Genomic DNA, 17,812 nt, shown 5'->3' with positions numbered 1-17,812 from the left:
TGCTGTTGACGCCCACATATTGGAAAGGGGTGTGATGGCTTGAAATAAATAATTTTCAGTAAATTCCCATATGAAATAAATTAATTTTATAAAAATTATCAAAAACATTGTGCATCATTTTCTTATGTTGTGGATTCTCAAGTTACAGTTTGGAGTAAGTATAGCCTCATGACAAAACAATGCTGTGATGAGTGTAAATATATGTATGTATTCCAAAGTGAAAAGCTATAATCACTGTCAACAAGCTCATTTTCATACTTCTGCCCACATTTTCTGCTAGTTTGTCAACTGGAGGAGGAGATCTTTACATTCACAAATAACAGAATTGTCATTTTCACCAGAAAACAGCATCTTAAGCTTCCCTCATTTTAAAAGGACATCAGCTGTTAATAAAGCCATGTAAACATGAGTGGATGAGTGAGTCTCAGTTTCATAGATAATAGACACCTATTTTTTCAGCTGATGAGCAATAAAAACAAGATCTCTTATTCCCCACCACAGCAAATAAATCCTGTATAACCCCAAAAGCTGTGGATTGTACACTCAGCTGACAAAAATGAGTTTTGTTCCATTCACATCCATGAAATGATGTAGATTTACACCTAACTGTAAGTCCAACTTTCTGTATGTTCAAGGGGAATGTCTCAGTAATCAGCAATCCTCATAAAATGTAACCCATCTCATGCTGGCCCATGTTCAGTGCCCTGAAACAGAAATCCTGTTGTTGGCAGCTGGAGGAGCGACGCTGTAAGAGAAGGTCCCTGAGCGGGCTGGTGACCAAGAGCAGTTCAGGTTAACAAGTGGGAAGAGCTGGCTGGGAACAGGGCACAGCCGGTGTCCACAGCACATTGATTGGTGTCTGCTCTGTGACAGAGGAGCTTCTATGGAGCCCTAACATCAGCTTCGAGCTGCTTCTCATTGCAGGAGGTTTTGAGGAGTGATGCTGTGTTCCTTTTTCAGAGGAAATGCTCTTAAACCTTAGGGTGACAGGCTGGTGTAGAGAGGGATCACTTTTGCTTTTTGTCTGATGCCGTGTATCTGACCATTTGTGTCTACACTACAAGCTCTAAACCTGAACCACATTTATTTTACACAACTGTAAGCAAATAGTACATGTTTTCTTCTTCCGCTTTGAAGTTAATGTGGAATCTATATAGACCCTCAGTGTGTTGGGGGTTTTTTTCTACTAACATCATCTGGAGAACTGGAAAGAAACCAGAGGTTGCTGATGTGTCAGAAAAATGTCATTTTTTAGTCAAATCCTACCCACTGCTATTGGGAGAATAGACATTTCCATTCTGGCTGCAGCCCAGAGTCAGTTTTATTTTGTGCGCTCTAATGTGTTTCAGACTAGCCAAGTTTTCTTTGTTGTTGTTTTCAGGGGCTGGATGTTGGGTTATTGGTTATGAGAGCCTGTACAATCATTGCAGTGGAAATAAAAAGCCCTGACACTAGAGCAGTGGAAATAACAATGTTGGTTTCCTTCCCACTAAGTGGAAATAACATGCTTTGTTCCACCAATTTGAGGTACAGAATACCTGACATGAGATGGTGTATAACATTTTGTATTTTTCTGGGAAAATGTCTCAGCTTCACTACCCTGTGCCGGAGCAGACCTGCACCAAAAATGGTCAGGTACAGGGTCTCTGATAATAGGCCAGATTTTCAGAGCTGAGGTAAATCAGAAAAGCACCAGGCTACATGATTTACATCAACTGAGAACAGGGCCTGAAAGGTTCATTTCACTGGCCAGCTGAAAGGCAGCTCTCGGGCATTGTGCCCACATGTGAAAGTTTTCTAAAAGAGTGACTCTAACCTCCGATAAATAAATACATAGCAAGTGATAGGCACTTACAGTAACTGATCACATATAATAGCTGACAGGAGGAAATGGTCACTCTTGGTTTAATAAATCGCACAGCTTGCTAAACTAGAGAGCATTGTATATTTTTGATTTCAAGCTAAGCCGTCATACATTTGAATAGGAAAGGAATCACTCAGAAGTGGGCATGCTGTTCCATTCTTTATCTTACTATATTAAGGTAATAAGAAGCCAGTAAGTGGCCAGATTCACCTGTTTCTTCCCCTGGCCTCTTTACAATGCTGCACAGTCATAGGAGCATTGAAAAGGAACTGGATCTTTCCAGTAACCACTTGTAACATTGTTAGTATAGACTAGATTTTAAGGGACTGCAACCAGGTGTGTAGTTAAAACATAATCTGAGTTTTGGAGGGATCCTAGATGTGTATTTCTGTTATTGTTTCAAAATCTCCAGGTTAAACTTGAGACCAACGCAAGCAAGTACAACTGTTTACTTCAGTGGAGCAGAATCAGGACCGACCCTGTCTGGGAGAGACTGAACAGGCAGGCAGTGTATTTTTCAAAAATGCATATCAGAAGCATTTCTATGAGGAAATTTTTTTTTAAATGAGGAAAAAAAGACACATAACTGCTCTTCTCTTACTGAGATATTTCCTTTCCCTTTTCTCCACAAATATTTTTAAATTCTCATTTGGGAGGATTTCTACAAAGTCTTTATGCAAGACCTTAGCACTAACTTGTCTAATTTTCCTCCACCTTTTTTTGGCCATTTATAAGGAAGGAGAGTGTTATTCAGCATAGATGAACATCCGCAGAGGTCAAGAGGAACAGGAGCCTTCATTCAGACTCTGCAACTTGGTCCCGGCTTTGTGGCCAGACGCAGCTGTACGACGGACAGGGAGCAGCACTACTACTTGACTGCCGCTGTCTCACCGACTCTAAATATGAGCAGGGCACAGGGCAGTGCTGGCTGAGCAGGTGGGAGCGTCTCTGAGCCATCCTGCTCATTGGACTGGCCTCCTTTTAACAGCCCAGCAACAAATAATCTATTTAAAATCAATAAACATTGCCTTTATATAGCACCCTTCATTTCTCATGTTCTGATCACCTTACACCCTCCCTCGAAATAAACTGTTTTTCAGCCACAGTGTAGTTTTATCCAGTCTTCACTAAAAGCTGACTGTGATATTTGTTTGATATCTTCCCAGTGTTGATCTGAAAGAAGAGAGAAAGATGTACAAAGGGAAGATGAAACTGTACATGCACATATTTTTAACTGACTGTTACAGCTCCTGGATTAGATTCTCAACTGATGGAGTTACAGGGTAATTGCACTACTGTTAATGTAAATCTTCTGATTGACACCAGCTGAGAATCTAGTCACATCTCCTAAAATCAGACACTTCTTAAAGTGCTTTTTTAAAAGGCTATGACATCTGTAATATTTTATCTGTCAGATCATTCCAAGATGAAATACGAAAATAGCATCAGCTTTAACTCTGAACTTCCTAGCTTTTCTGAATTTAAGTTTATTCTTATTGTAATATCTTTTTTATGTCACAACTAGACTGCAGATCCGAAGGCTGACTGTGTCAAGGGAATTTGGTGTTTTACATTTAGAAGGAACATTTAATGAATTATGCTGCCCCCAGATAACCCCTATTTCATTTGTATATAATGCTCAGGGCTAAGGATTGTCTTCCTGATCCTTCTCAGATGTTATACAGCATGTTTCAAGAGTTGTCACATTAGACTGCTCCCATCCTTACTTCAGACCCAATCCTGCAAGTGCTGAGTACCTTAACTCCCACTAAGGACATAAAAATGGCACTAATACAACAATAATCTTAAATTTATCAAAGGCAGAAAGTTCAGAATGAAATCAAAGGCTTAACTTTTTTCTTTGTGTGGCTGGTGGGCTAAACATATTATGTAAACATGGCCTACTAGAAATTTAGTATTTAATGCTTTTTACATTAGTACCAAATTGCCAGATTTTAAATGAAAAGTACTCTAAACATTAGACTGCCTATAAATACCCTGTCCCCTCAATCCCTGGAGTTATTACTGATTCAAGCCTCTTTAGTTCCCACTAACTGGGCCTGTCAGTTTACAATTCCCCATCTTCAGGAGGTACAGATTCAAATTTAAGTTGATGTTGGACAGGCCTAAGAACAACTCACCAAATAATAGGTTGGTAAACGAAATACTATTAGTGTTAGGAAGAAACCACTTTATTACTTTACAGACACCCAAACTAAAACAATCATAGGACTAATGAGACATCAAGCTTCAGAGTTCAAGTTTGCTGGCTGTCAGGATCAGCAGTAAGATTTCTCCCCCCTCCCCTCTATCAAGACACTGGTATAATTGGCTCCGTGCATTACGGAAAGTGGCGCCTCTCCCTACGGCATGAGGCAAACGTTAGAAGCCTCTGGATACCAGACTTTATCTCTGACATGCTTGCATGCTTCACATCATACATCCTAATATTATGGTTGCATTTATTTTGTTTGGTTTTAAATGTGTAAATGATTTGCAGTCTATAAAAGCAAGTGCGTATTTGTATTTATGTGAGGTATCAGATCAGATGAAAAGTTTCTACTGTCAACAGTGAGGTTAAGTAGGCGGATGAAAGCCAGCATGTCGTAAGTCTAGCCTCAGAGACCTTTCTCTTGCCTTGTCACCCAAGCTCGCAAGCCCTTCAAGGGACTGGTCCCTCACCATGGCTGTCCATGGCAGCTAGTACAGTGAGTTCTCAACTGCAGTTACTCATCTCTGTAAAATGAAGTGATGAAAAATGAACTAAATTCCCTCTCAAAGCCATTTACCTTTTTAAGACAAAATGCAACATAATCATCTGTAACACTCAAAGTCACCCCAGGACTGTATTTGGCCTCTGATTTCTGTTTCACACAGACAAACAGATAAAGCAGCAGCCAGTGGAACGGTGATGGGCTTAAACACTGTTAGCCTGAGCTTTGGCTAGAATAAGTTGGCATAGCTTCAATGGTTACAGTATATATCATTGCTTACCGTGGAACTATGCTGATTTAATTATGCAAGGACCTGCCCTGTGTTTCCTCAAACAGTTCGAAGTACTTACTCTCTTCTGTTTTAGCATGATTTTGTTATCACATAAGTCTTAAAAGAAGAAAAGAAACAGCGATTTCAAAAGGCTCTGAATAATGCCACAAGAGTTCTCATTTGAATTAGTGGCAAAATTCTCTATGTCTAGAACAGAAGTAGGCTTGAGCCTGTAATGGTGCATTTTCTTAGGCTATCTTGTTCTGTGCAGTTCTGTGTGAGTCATTAAATACTTCCAGTTGATGTGGTAATTTTAAGAAGAAAACTCAATTCCAAGTATTAAAATAGGAAAGGAGTGTTTCCCTACAGAATTGGTGATTTTCTTCCACATGTTTTCCACTTATAGTCCTTCTTTGGTAGGCCTACAAAATAAGATTCTTTTGGCCAGCAGCACCTGTTGTTGCTCCAGGGCAGAAAGCATAGGACAGGACCAACATACACTCTGTTGCCCATACAGAGCCCAGATGTTACCCAATTCAGCAGAAGCAGGGCAATCTGTGGAATAAAAGTAGGCAAAATATTCTGAAGATTCACAGTTACTTTCTTCTATAAGCACTTTTTCATGTAGTTGCACATCAGACAAACCTAGTGCAACCTAGTGCATTGGAACCAAATGTTTGGCATCAGCATGAGCAGAGGGTGTAAAACAGCTCTGCCCAAAAAAGCCAGAAGAGCTGAGTGCCTCCACTGCAGTGTGGTGCTGCATGTGCTGAATGCCAAGCAGCAGCTCTTCAACACCAGCAATGAGCTGTGAGAGAACATGAAAGAAGCTGCAGAAGTTGAGCATGGAGGACATGAACCCTGAACATGAAGGAATTTACCCTGAATTGAATTGCGTGATCTAAACTGTCTGTATGTGTCCATTTCTGTCACAGTCAACAATGGGCATGTTTCTTCCATGTGATAAAGCATTTTCTTTGAACAAATTCATATGAGAAGGTTGTAGTTGATTCTCTTCAACTCCCATCTCCCCCCTCTCTCTGGCTTCCTCTTCGGCTGTGTGCTTCACCCCAAAAGCTGCCATAGCTTCAAAACTGACTGGTCTTTAGGTTTCTCCTTTTTGTTATTAATACTTACCTGAGCAGTGCTAAGGGGAGAAATTCATGGTGTTCATAAAACAATTTGTATTAGAGAAAGGTATTTTTTTGACACAAGCAAACTGGTTGCAAAAGATCTGCCTGGAGTTCTGAAATCCACCTTGACTAGGTCTAATCAAGTGCAGATGAAACATTGTCAGGAGAGTTTCAATACCAGTGAGGTTACTACAGCGCAGAACCTCAGTATTTGTTGTACAGTATGTTATCTTGAATTCAGCCTCCTGAATTGTTCCTACTGTTGTGTATATTCTCTTATACGTAGTCCAAGATTTGTATTCACAGAAGAGAGATGAACTTGTAACAGTCAGACACATAGCAACCTTGTCTGAGTACGCCCAATTTATTCCAAAACTGGTTTTGCCAATGACCAGAACATGAGCTCAGTTTGGAAGTATGAAGTGGTATTCACATTATTGTTAATTATTTTTTATCTGGAAAGAGTCCTGATAAATAGTAAAAATTAGTCATTTTGAGCATGTGAGCTATGATGATGAGAAGGCTGTTAGCCCAGCCTACACAAGCTTGAAACTTAACTATGTCTTCTGGATACTCTTAAGATGCCTGATTTTCTTCGATGATGCAAAGCATTTGAAGATACTCTGTTAGTTCTCTGTTGAATGTTCAATGAATTATTACACATTTTATACACTGACAACATGGTCTCAGAGTCACATAAATAATCTTTGAGATGTCTAAGCCTCTTTGTTCTCTTTACCTAAGCACTACATCTTTGTGGAAAGATGGTGCAGCACACTCCTAAGGCCTCAAAGGGCTATGCATTAAAACAGCTAGACCCACATGAAAATCTCAAGAAAAAAAGAGGTTCTTGCATTGTATGTGCTAGGCATTTAAGAAAATGCTCAGTAGGATCTGAAATGGTTTTTGCAATACCATTTATGGAGATAAGTCAACAACAACTATGTTGTAGCAGCCCACCTTTATTCAGACTAAGTCATGCTCTCTTTAATGCCATCAAGAATATGAGCACTGTTGAGTTCTCACTAACTAATACTGTTGCTCTGTCCAAAAGGAAGTTTTACTATGTTTTTGAATAATTGATCCTTGCAAAGTTTTTTCTGCTGAAGTACCCAAGAAGTTAGTGCAAGACTGTATGTATGCAAATATGTAAACTGTAAATATGCAAGCCACTAGCTATTCTGCCCTGATTCTCCATATGAATGTTTTTAATCATTAAGCATATGATAGCTTTTTCCACTCCACTCACAAAGATGCATTATTAAGACTTTAACACATTTTGAGAAGTTACCCCATCTGTGACACCTGCCCCTTCTCGTAGCTGGGGCAGCAAACCAGCACGTGGTTCTGCTCCTCAGCCTCCATTGATAGCAGCTCACCTTGTTAGCACAAATCAGCCCTCATTAGTATTTTCAGTGAATATGCCAGACTGTAAAGGGGGACAGCTGAGGTGTGGGCATGTGATCCTTTCTGTCACCTTTGTAAGAGGGGCTGTAATCTCTGGCAAAAGGGCAATACAGATATCGGGGGACAGTGACCCCTTAAACTGCCTCCACAAGCCCTAGCAGAGGCCACCTGAGAAAGCCCTGAGTGCTTACCACTGTCCCCAGGAAGAATAAGTGCAGACAGCTACTGTACCATCAGTTTTACCTTACCATACCTTACCACACACTAATATCCACATATAAACAGGCATTTGGCTGTCCTTTAGAGTCTGCTCACTTCACAGGTAGTTGCTAGTCAACTTTGAAACTGTGAGGAGTAAGGAGGAAGAATTTGCATCAGATGCCCCTGTTATTTACAAAAACTACACCTGGACCCTGACCATATTAAAAAGATAAACAGAAAATCTCACTGACATTAGGAAACCAAGACTTTTTGGATCAGGCTGAGCTGTGTTTGCTGCAACCTATTATGATATATTTAATTAGTCCATACTTTCAGGCTGCTGTCAGTCGGTTTCCCATGAAGATTGGCCACACATGGAGCTGCGAGGTTGGGTGGGGCATGTGGAAGGTCCTGGCATTATCAAGAAAGCTGAGGTGTTTGGTTAGTGCTTCTTTTTCACACTCTCAAGGTTAAACCTACGACTAGAATTGATGGTAACAAACTGGTGATTTGATGACAGCACATTTCAGGAAGGAATTTTACTTCAGGAAATTAGCTGGGAATCTCCTTCCTCCTCTGGAGCTTGGGGCATGGTCCACTTGCTAGGATGTTCTGGGAATGTCACGTAAGAAATTCTTGCTTCATCCAAAATATTGGCGATGCCATTTATATCATCTGTTCCTTACCTGTGACACAGTTTTTGAGGTTTAGAGTCTTTGTAGCAATCGTAACATCTTTCGTGGAAAGGTGTTAGGAGGTGTTTTATAACTTGTGGTTAGTCTGTATTACAAGACTGCCTGCAGTTGTAAGCCACCAAATGTCATGACGCACAGTTGGTCCCTCACATTCCTACATTCTTAAATGCGCATGAGCTCAAAGAAGAACCTGGGAGGCATTTCATCTTTCCCAAACTAAAAGGAGCTTAAGTTCTAGGTGTAGAGTATGTCAGACAAACAACGCATGTAATTTTATTTACCGCGGCAAATGGACGGTTGATGTTTTTCTTCACCAAGTCTTTTCCACTAAAAGATCTCAAAGAAACAACCTGCATTATAAATAGTAGAGAAAAATGATAATTGCAATGTTGTCTCCCGCTTCCAAATGATGAAGCGCAAGGAACATACATAACTTCTTGGCCAGGATTCATTTGTCAAAATAAAAGAAGGCAACTGCATAAGGGAAAAAGACAACAGATCTTGACAAACTTGTAGATGCTAGCAAAAATGTAAACAAAAAGTTGCAGTGACTGATGTATTAATGTAACACTGCCAGAGTGCTAGCATCAGAAATTAACAACTGTTGCTGCTTTTGCAACTAGTCGAAAGAGCAGGTGTCATGATTTCTGCTATGTTTGACATTTTGTATAGTTTCTACTCAATTTTAATCTCTGTGTAGTACTCAATACTCAGCTTTCTATGAGAAGGACAGAATAAGTAAGATTCCCACAAATGGGATAATACATTTGAAGACAGCTGACCTAAGAAAAGAGATAGCAGAGATGAAAATTCCTTGACATTTTTATGAACTCATCATTTTTGCCATTTAATATATAAAAAGAAAAACCTATTTCCACTGATTGATTACTTCAGTGAATAAATGTACTCAATGATTTGGTGGCTTGAGTGGATTAAATTTCCCTTGCTGGCAGGAACTGGCCTTAAATGAAAGTGTTTTGAGGGTTTATTCATTTTTCCCACACTGAAAAAAAGATAGAAAATCAGTCTGAATATCAAACCACTTTGATCTCCGTGTATATTTTATAAACTATTGCCTGATCCTCTGCGAGCTCCTGTGGACTAAAACCCAATTACAATCCCTCAGATTGTGTGCTCAATAATTCTAAACCAGATTTTTCACAATGTCACTGATGTGTTAAACAACACCCAGCAGCTTATAATCATAACCTTCTTCTTATGCATTATAGTTCCTTGCTGTAATCAATTCAAATACTCATCATCACTTAAGCCTCACTCCTCACCTCCACAGAATGCTTGCAGAAGCACAGCAGCAAATAAACAGTTGATAAAAAAAGCTGCATTGCCGGGTACCATTTTGACAAGTTTTGGAGGCAGACAGGAAGCAAGACTGAAGATCACTGCAGGGAGCAACAGGGGAAATGAGAAGGGGAGTGCATTCCTTTTAAAAACCTAAACCAAAAAAAAAAAAGTGAAAAAGGAGGAGCTATGGTGTTTAGTGGAGGTGCTGGGGAAGAGGATAATTTTTCGCTTGGGGCTTTGTTTTCTTCTGGTGGATCCGTTATCAAACTCATGGGTTGTGGTAAAACATAGCCTGAAGTTCTTAAACTCATAAGCCTGGTATGTCATTCTTCCTGCAGTCCTGAGTGAAGCATGGTGTGTCTTTGTAATGCTGCATCATGTGACATCTTGATGCTAATAGATTTTCTTTTGGGTGAGGTAAGTGCTAATGTTAAACAAACACACTTGCCCAAAGCTAAATGTAAATTTGTTCTCACAGAGACAGCCTCACATAGGTACAGTCTGAAGCTGCATAGGTCTATAACATACATTCTGAACAGATTTCCACTTTAAGGAAGTTGCTTTAATGGAAGAATGAGTAAAAATAGCAGTACAATGCACTGCTTTAAGCACAATTTTATATTCTGAATATGCTTGCTTACTTTATTGCTTAATGTCTCTAGCTATTTAAAGTTGAAAGAGATCCAGAGAAACAAAGAACAAACGCAGGAACATAACGCTTCAATTTTCACTAGAAATACTGGCTTCAAGGGGCTTTGTTGCAGACAAACCTTGTGATTACATGTATAAAAAAGAGAACTCAAACTGTGATGAGTCATTTGCTCCATATTTTCATTTGTCTGGTTTTGTGTCCTCCTATTTGCTCCAGTTGTCCTTATACAATATGTCTCAAAAACAGTTTGTGCGAGAAAAGGTTTTGAAAGCTTTCATTCAAGGTTGGTTGCCTCACAGTGAAGAGGTCTCTGCACTTTTCCCTTCTTCACCTCCCAGTGTTCATGTCTATATAGATACACCTGCTTATTTACAGTCTCAAGTCTGTATTACTTTTTTCTCATTTTTCTGTTCTGCAACATTTCCTAGTTTGATTGAGTGGTTCCTCATTGATGTACAGAGATCAAAAGAAAAAATTGCTGGTGTGCAGTATTTGATCATTTCTGTCATATTAGAAAAAATGTACAGATACTCTAGAAAGTGTCAGATGATTAGATGAGCAACAAGTGATGTCTGATTACTCTTTTTTGTTACTGATTTAACTAGTGGGTTCTCTAAGCTCCGGAAGATGCAATACAGGAGGCCTTTTCATCTGGGAGAGAAGCATAAAGGGAGAAACAGAAACATTTCACAACAACAATTAATAATCGTAATGCATCTGATTCACAGCAGCATAAGCAATACCTGCCTTGAGGAGCCTTCATGGATGCTGCTTCATGAGGTATGCCTCCAAAACAAGATGCTTCTCAGAGCAACTTCACATAACTGTGTAGTCAGTGCAAACTGACAGAATAAATAACTAGGAGGTGGGGGAGTTGCTGGGATTGGCAATTAGTTGTTCAAAGTCGTGTGCAGTGTAATAGTAACACAGCATCCAGATGTGGTTTTAACCCCCCTCAATATGAATCAGTCTGGAAGGCAAAAGCACATTGTATTCAGAGGCACTTATAATTTGAATATGAAGTTTAAATTTCCTGCTTTCTAATTATGTCTGTTCGTTCAAAGTGAGATTTTCCCCCTCTCACGAGTCCCACCTATCTTTTCTGGCTGACTCAGGCAATCAAAGCTACACAAGTGTTCATTTCTCTGTAATTCTCTACTGATACGGTTCCACAAGCAGTAGCAGTTTCCTCTAAAGACAGGCCTCTAGCAGTTTTCCCACCATTTGTTGTCTAGAGATGTGCTGAGTAGGTTTAGATGAACTGGCAACAGAAACTATCTTCCTTCTGTGAAGGTGCACCAACCCTGCAACAGATAAGGAACACTCCCTAAAAATCTCAGTATAGACTTGTTTTATTTGTGCCAATAACTACATTAACACGTCTTACTGTAGAGTAGTTGCGTCCTGAAAATCTGGAAGTGAATTTGTAAAACTCAGAGAAGGTGCACCAATTCAGGAATTTGCATACCATAGAAGTAATCCTAAATCCATCTGATTGCAACTCAACACTGAGACACTTTTTGTTTGGAAAAAAAAGCAATAGATGGCCACTCATTGTATTCCTAGGAATATTCCTGAAGGAAAGAAAATATTGGAAAGACTGTTTTAAAAATGTGGTTTACTCTTAGAGTCCTTTGAGACTCACCTATGACATTAGCATAGTCTGATAGTAATGTGACATCTCCTTTCAAATCCATCCCTTTCTCAAGGACATCAAGAGAGGTGAAAGCTGACAGCCGTTCTGTTTCACTGACAGAGTTTTGGGTCAGGTGGGCATCACACCAGTTTACATGAGGACTGAATTTGACCCTGTGTCACTGAAGCTCCCAAGGGATGCTACAACAAGCACTGATGTATTCAAGGCTGTGCATGTTGGCATTGCAACTAGATCTCTGCTTTAAGGGCAACATTGAGGGCATTTTTCATCCTGGGGCAAACAGAGAGCATTGGAAAGATGTTGTGCTACAAAAATTTTGCGACAAGCTGCTATCACCTCCTGCAGGGCAAATACAGGAGTCTACTGTTGAAGACAAGCCATCAGAGCCTGCCTCAGGTGCTGACAGTGCTTCTTTAACACATTCACTTCTCTAACACAAGCCTTATTCTCAACAACAGCTGCTACTGATCCAGCTCTTACTGAGTGGGCATCTTCTCCTTGTCAGCTAAAAGGCAAAAGCAAATCTGTCAGAAACAACATGGCCTAGCATCTTGTGGTCAGAGGGCTAGATCGTCTTCTAGTCTGTTGACTGCATACTCATATCCAGTACAGTGATCCAAATGTGCTTTTGTGTAGGCCTGAGGAAGACCAATTGATCTTTTGGAAGCACAAGAGAAGGCTGTGTGATGAATTGGCAAGCCTTGTTTTCAGACACCTGACCTGCCTGCCATCTAGTGTATGTTCACAACTTATTTCCAGCTCAACATAGCTATAGTCAAGAACAAAGAGCAGTATTAATCTGAACTAACATGGCACATTACTGATAATGTGTGCTGAAAATAGCTGAGCGTTTTCATCACCGGATGCTGCATTATGCAAATAGGGCATACCCCAAAGAACAGTCACCAGCAGTGATTTGGTTACAATAATCATGTTTGTTTTCTAAAACATAGAAGACAAAACCAAGCACTTACTTAGTTGTAAAAGAACAAATGGGTTACATTTTCCACAACCAAATGTACCATATTTACACACAATAAACTACATTAAAGACCTGTGTTCTAGGTATACTACTTTTTAAATTAGTCATTTATTTATATTTTATCTATTTAGCTTTCTAGCAGAGACATCCAAATTTAAGCGAACAGGTCTGTTCACAAAAATCAGAGGTTTCTATATCAAGCAATTTCTCATGATGTAGCAAGAACAAAGTCAAGTCAAATCAAATCACCTCAGTCATTTGTAAGATGTAAATTCCATGGAATCGTTGGAACTTATATTTACAACATTGAATTAAAAATATATACATATACTTGAAGTTTTATTTGCAAAAATACAAATACCCTTAAATACTTAATCAAAATGGTTGGATTTTACTTAAATTGAAGTTTATTGCCAATGTTTCATTGGCATATATCCTTTACTTATTTATATGTATCATGATCACAAGTAAGAGCCTTAATTATGGGACAGAACTCTTTGTGCTAGATATGCACAAACATTGCACAGAACAATCGTCCTCTGCCACCCATAAAGCTAGTTTTCAAATTAGTATATCACACATCAGTTTGTTCCATTCTATGCTAAAGAATCAACAATTTTCCATAATTCTTCATTTCTGTACACCCATCAATTTCAAGACTGTTTTTCTTTAATGAAATCCTGTATTTTAGAAGACAACTGAGTAGTAAAGGATAGTAAATTTGACTTCAGAAGCATGGCCTGAACTGACAGTAGAATATACCTCTCCAGATTTCACAGTGAATTTTCCACATCAGTTCAGACTTTCTCATCTCAAGAAAAGTAAATTTGTGACAATCAGTGCCTAACAGTTGACTCTCTCCTTATTGAACAGCAAAGTTGCCTGGGTTTTCTGACAAAAATGCTTCATAAGAACAATGAGAAATTTTACACACACACACACACACACACACACTCGGCTGATTTGTCTCCAAATCCATGGAAAATAGTAAAAATGATTTTGGCATTATCAAACCCAAACTCACACCCATATTCAACAGTTGTTTACTCTCAAAACCAAGTCACAATGCTTTTGAGATCCAAACACAGATACATCTAAAACAGACAAAGTTCAGGGATCCCTAAGCTATGAACAACTGAGTCAACTGTGGGAACACAGAAAAACAGGCACATTGGTATGGAGCTAATTGCATCCTACCTAGGCTAATTAGCTTTTGTGCAGCACTGCAGCAATGCAGCTGCTCTGTCTCTGGATCTGACACTGCTCTGCAGCTAAGATGATGACCTTAAACACTATAGTGCTTTGCACTGCCTGAGCACCACCATGACCTCCAGCCATCTTCTGTGAAACAGTGTCGCCGAAGACAAAAAAAATTAAGTCACTTGTGTTATGGGTCAGTGACGAATCCTGTTGTCACTCCATCTTCAGAGAATATAAACATATACGTGCTTTGCAAAATTAAGACATACATGTGTGTGAGATCAGTATTCTCAGGAGTATGACAGATCTCCCTCGTTCTACTTTTGGTGTTGCATTCTCACAGCCATAATATCACGGTAACTTTCTCTTCTTTGTTTCCTCCAATATATACTTAAGCTAAAATCAACTGCTGGCTGCTGGAACAGTAGCATCTCTGAGTCATTGCCTGCAAAAGGCTTCTAACTAGAAATCTTTTTGTTTGTGTAATCTGGTAGAAATGAGACAAAAAGACAAGGGTATTGTGCGTCCTAGGTTTAAAATATTACTGTTAAGTTGCTTTCTGTCTGAAACATGCAACAATGGCTAAATTTTAACATGGATTTGGGGCTCAAGGTTCTGTTGTACAGCACAGGGTTGAGAAAAAGAGGACCTGAAGGAGAGGCTGTTAGAGGAATCATTCTTTTTGTTTGATTTTCCAAGAGAACTTAAAAAAAATCAAATTTCATCTGCCTCTTTTCTGCACTTAAGCTAAAAGAATAGCTCTGCAACTGGCAATGCTCATATAGTCTGTAGGTTAGGCAGTATGAAGGGTAGCAGTCACAAACATTTAGCCAGCTAGTTACATGTATTTAAAAATTAATAGTGAAACTACAGCAATGAAACCTTATGCAGCACTCTGCTATTAAATCTTTGCTTGGGGAATTTTTATGATGTTTGGATTAGGAAAGTCCAACTGGTCTTATTAGTGGGAAATAATGTGGTTTATTGATATTTTTATTTCAACAGCTGTATAAAAGCGTCTATTGGGCAAAGCTGACTTCTCCACTTCCCCATGGGTACATGTGAACATATAAGCATTAAGACTAGTGTAGTTCCACCCTGCAAAGCAGGGACACAAAACGCAAGAAGTGAAAGGAAAAGGGTGTGAAAAAGAGAATCTCCCTGTGTGGGGCAATAGGCTAGGGAAGGAGTGCAACCCACTGATACCCATTGAATTTAAGGTGCAAGGAAAACTGTATTCCAACTGCAACTGCCATGGATCCAAGGCACAGGGAAGAGAACATTCTCCACTTATATAAAACATAGATTACATGACATAGAATACGTAAAACATATATGTAAATATTCTACAATATCTTCTCTAGCAAGGAATAAGGAATAAATTGCTTATTTGATGTATGATAAGACCAGTATTTTGCACAGATGAGGCAGATGATACTTGATTTATATTGTCTTGCAATAGCTTCAGACAATTAAGAGGAGAACTATTCAGAGACTTACTACATTGACAAAATTCTGGTACAGCCAACAGCAATATGATTCACGCTATGATTGTCTGGCATGTAAAGCTCATTTTAACAGATACCAATGTGACATACATAAAGCTGTCAGGCTTTCTCTAAAGGACAGTCATCCACTTCATATTTCAAGTGCCAAATTAATTATATTTGGCATTTAATTTATAACCTAAGGTATTTTAGATTTAAAACTTGACTATGATAACAGCAGATTAGAGCAGTGTTCCATTTGACAGAATCGATTTTTCAAGTTATTTTCATTGTGTGTGAGGGTCTGGATACAGATTTTTATGTATCAAGCTTGCACACAGGACACTGATACCTCTAAGCAAAGTACACTTCTTTCTCCTCCTCCCCCACCCATGCTGTGGTGAATTATTTTGCACTTTGAAGCAAGTTTCCTTTGCAGTCTTAATCACAAAGCTCCACCTAATGGAATGATGAGTGAACTGTGCATAGAAAAAGAAAGGAACAGAGGGAGACACACACACTCACTCTCTCTCTCTCTCTCTCTCTCTCTCTCTGCTAAACAGTATTACCAAAGGGGAACTGCTTTAAAAACGTAAGCAGTTAATCTACTTCAAGTAATTTATAAAGTCCCCTCTTCCAAGGACTTAAAAACTTTGATTTGCAAGGAAAGCCAAAAAAATAGCTATTACATTATCTTTGCATTGACTGAAACTGGAACCTTCCTTTTACTGTTACTGATATTTCAATCTTAATATTTCAAACTGACATAATGTCTCACCTTCTAGGTACCAAGGCATTTAAAAAATAGAAATATGCAAAATAACATGTAAATGTAGGTACATATTTACTGTTTGATTTGTCAGATTACTGAAAGTGAAATCTTTTCTCTTTTATGGATTTCAAGAATCTCAATCAACTAGCTTTTAAAAAATGGAAAAATATTTAAATCACTTTACCCACTGAAAATTAAGGCATTCTGTACAACTTTGAATATAACAGAGCATTCACTGATATCACATTGAAACACAATTGGAACAGTGGCATCTCAAAAATATTGCTGCAGGAAAGGAGTTGGAGAATTAAACCAAGTTTGCAAAGGACAATGCCATTTTTAAGACAGAGCAATTTTTTAAATTGAAGCACTTTGCAGATTTCAATATAAAAGAAATGACAGATTTCTGCAAAAGCTGAAAAATTGAGTCCTGATTTCAGAATTGCTCCCTGCTCAAAGGAAGCCTGTGTGGCCACTGTTAAACTTTATCCTGAAACAGAAGGTACAGGTCTAAACATTGCCTTGTATCAAGCTATGCATTTCAATAAAGAACCAGGACATTTGTCAGGATCATCTTATTTAAGAAGACTAACATCTTAAGTGATAGCTGAGTCTGTATTTTGTAAGACTCATTAGTGGGTCAAGACTGGCTCACTGTTTTTAGTAAAAACATAGCACTAGTTTGGTACTTAATAGTCTTGTATTGAGAATTGCACTTTGGTATTCTAGATAAACAGACCTGCCAATCTAAAAATGTTTTCATTTCTAACATTTATGGTCACATATAGAGGTCTTGTACTAGAAAGGTGATTAAAGCATGCCTTTAACAAATCTCAAATATAGTAATTGTGCAGCTAAATCAGGCTGTTCCGTGACCAGCTCAGGTTTTGCAATCCTCACTATTAGCATTAACACGCCATTATTAACCATAATTCTGCCCTTCCCCTTCCTTTGATGCCCTTGGTCAGCAGGTATATTGGATGAATTCTCCATAAGCTTCCTTCATTCATTTCTTATTTAATTCCTTAATTTCTGAGAATTAATTTCTCAGAAATCTGCAGAAGTGTCACTCTTCCCGAAATTTCAGCTCCTCCGCTAAATCCGGCGATAGCCGGACAGCAGATTCAAAAGCTTTGGGGTGAAAAGCCCCACTGAGGCGCTGGAAGCTCAGAAACATTTAACGCGGCCTCAACGGCTCCCCGAACTCGACTAACGGCGCGCCCCGCCCCGCCGAGCACGTCGCAGCCTAGGGGCGTGGCTCAGCCCTCGCCCCGCCCCCGCGCGCCCATGCGCAAACCGGCGAGTGGGGGCGGGGGGGGCTGCCTCACGTCGGCCTCTCTGGCGCACGCGCTCTTAGTGACCCTCGGCTCTTCGTCACCCTCCTCTCGGGTCTCGCAGCCGAGCCTGAATCAGCGCATGCGTCCACTGCGCCGTGGGGGGCTGATTGGATGGCCCAGTCCTTCGGGCCAATAGCA

This window comes from Apteryx mantelli, chromosome 2 (assembly GCF_036417845.1).
Source record: "Apteryx mantelli isolate bAptMan1 chromosome 2, bAptMan1.hap1, whole genome shotgun sequence".
NCBI classification, from domain to species: domain Eukaryota; kingdom Metazoa; phylum Chordata; class Aves; order Apterygiformes; family Apterygidae; genus Apteryx; species Apteryx mantelli.
Note: the sequence above shows the minus strand (reverse complement) of the source record.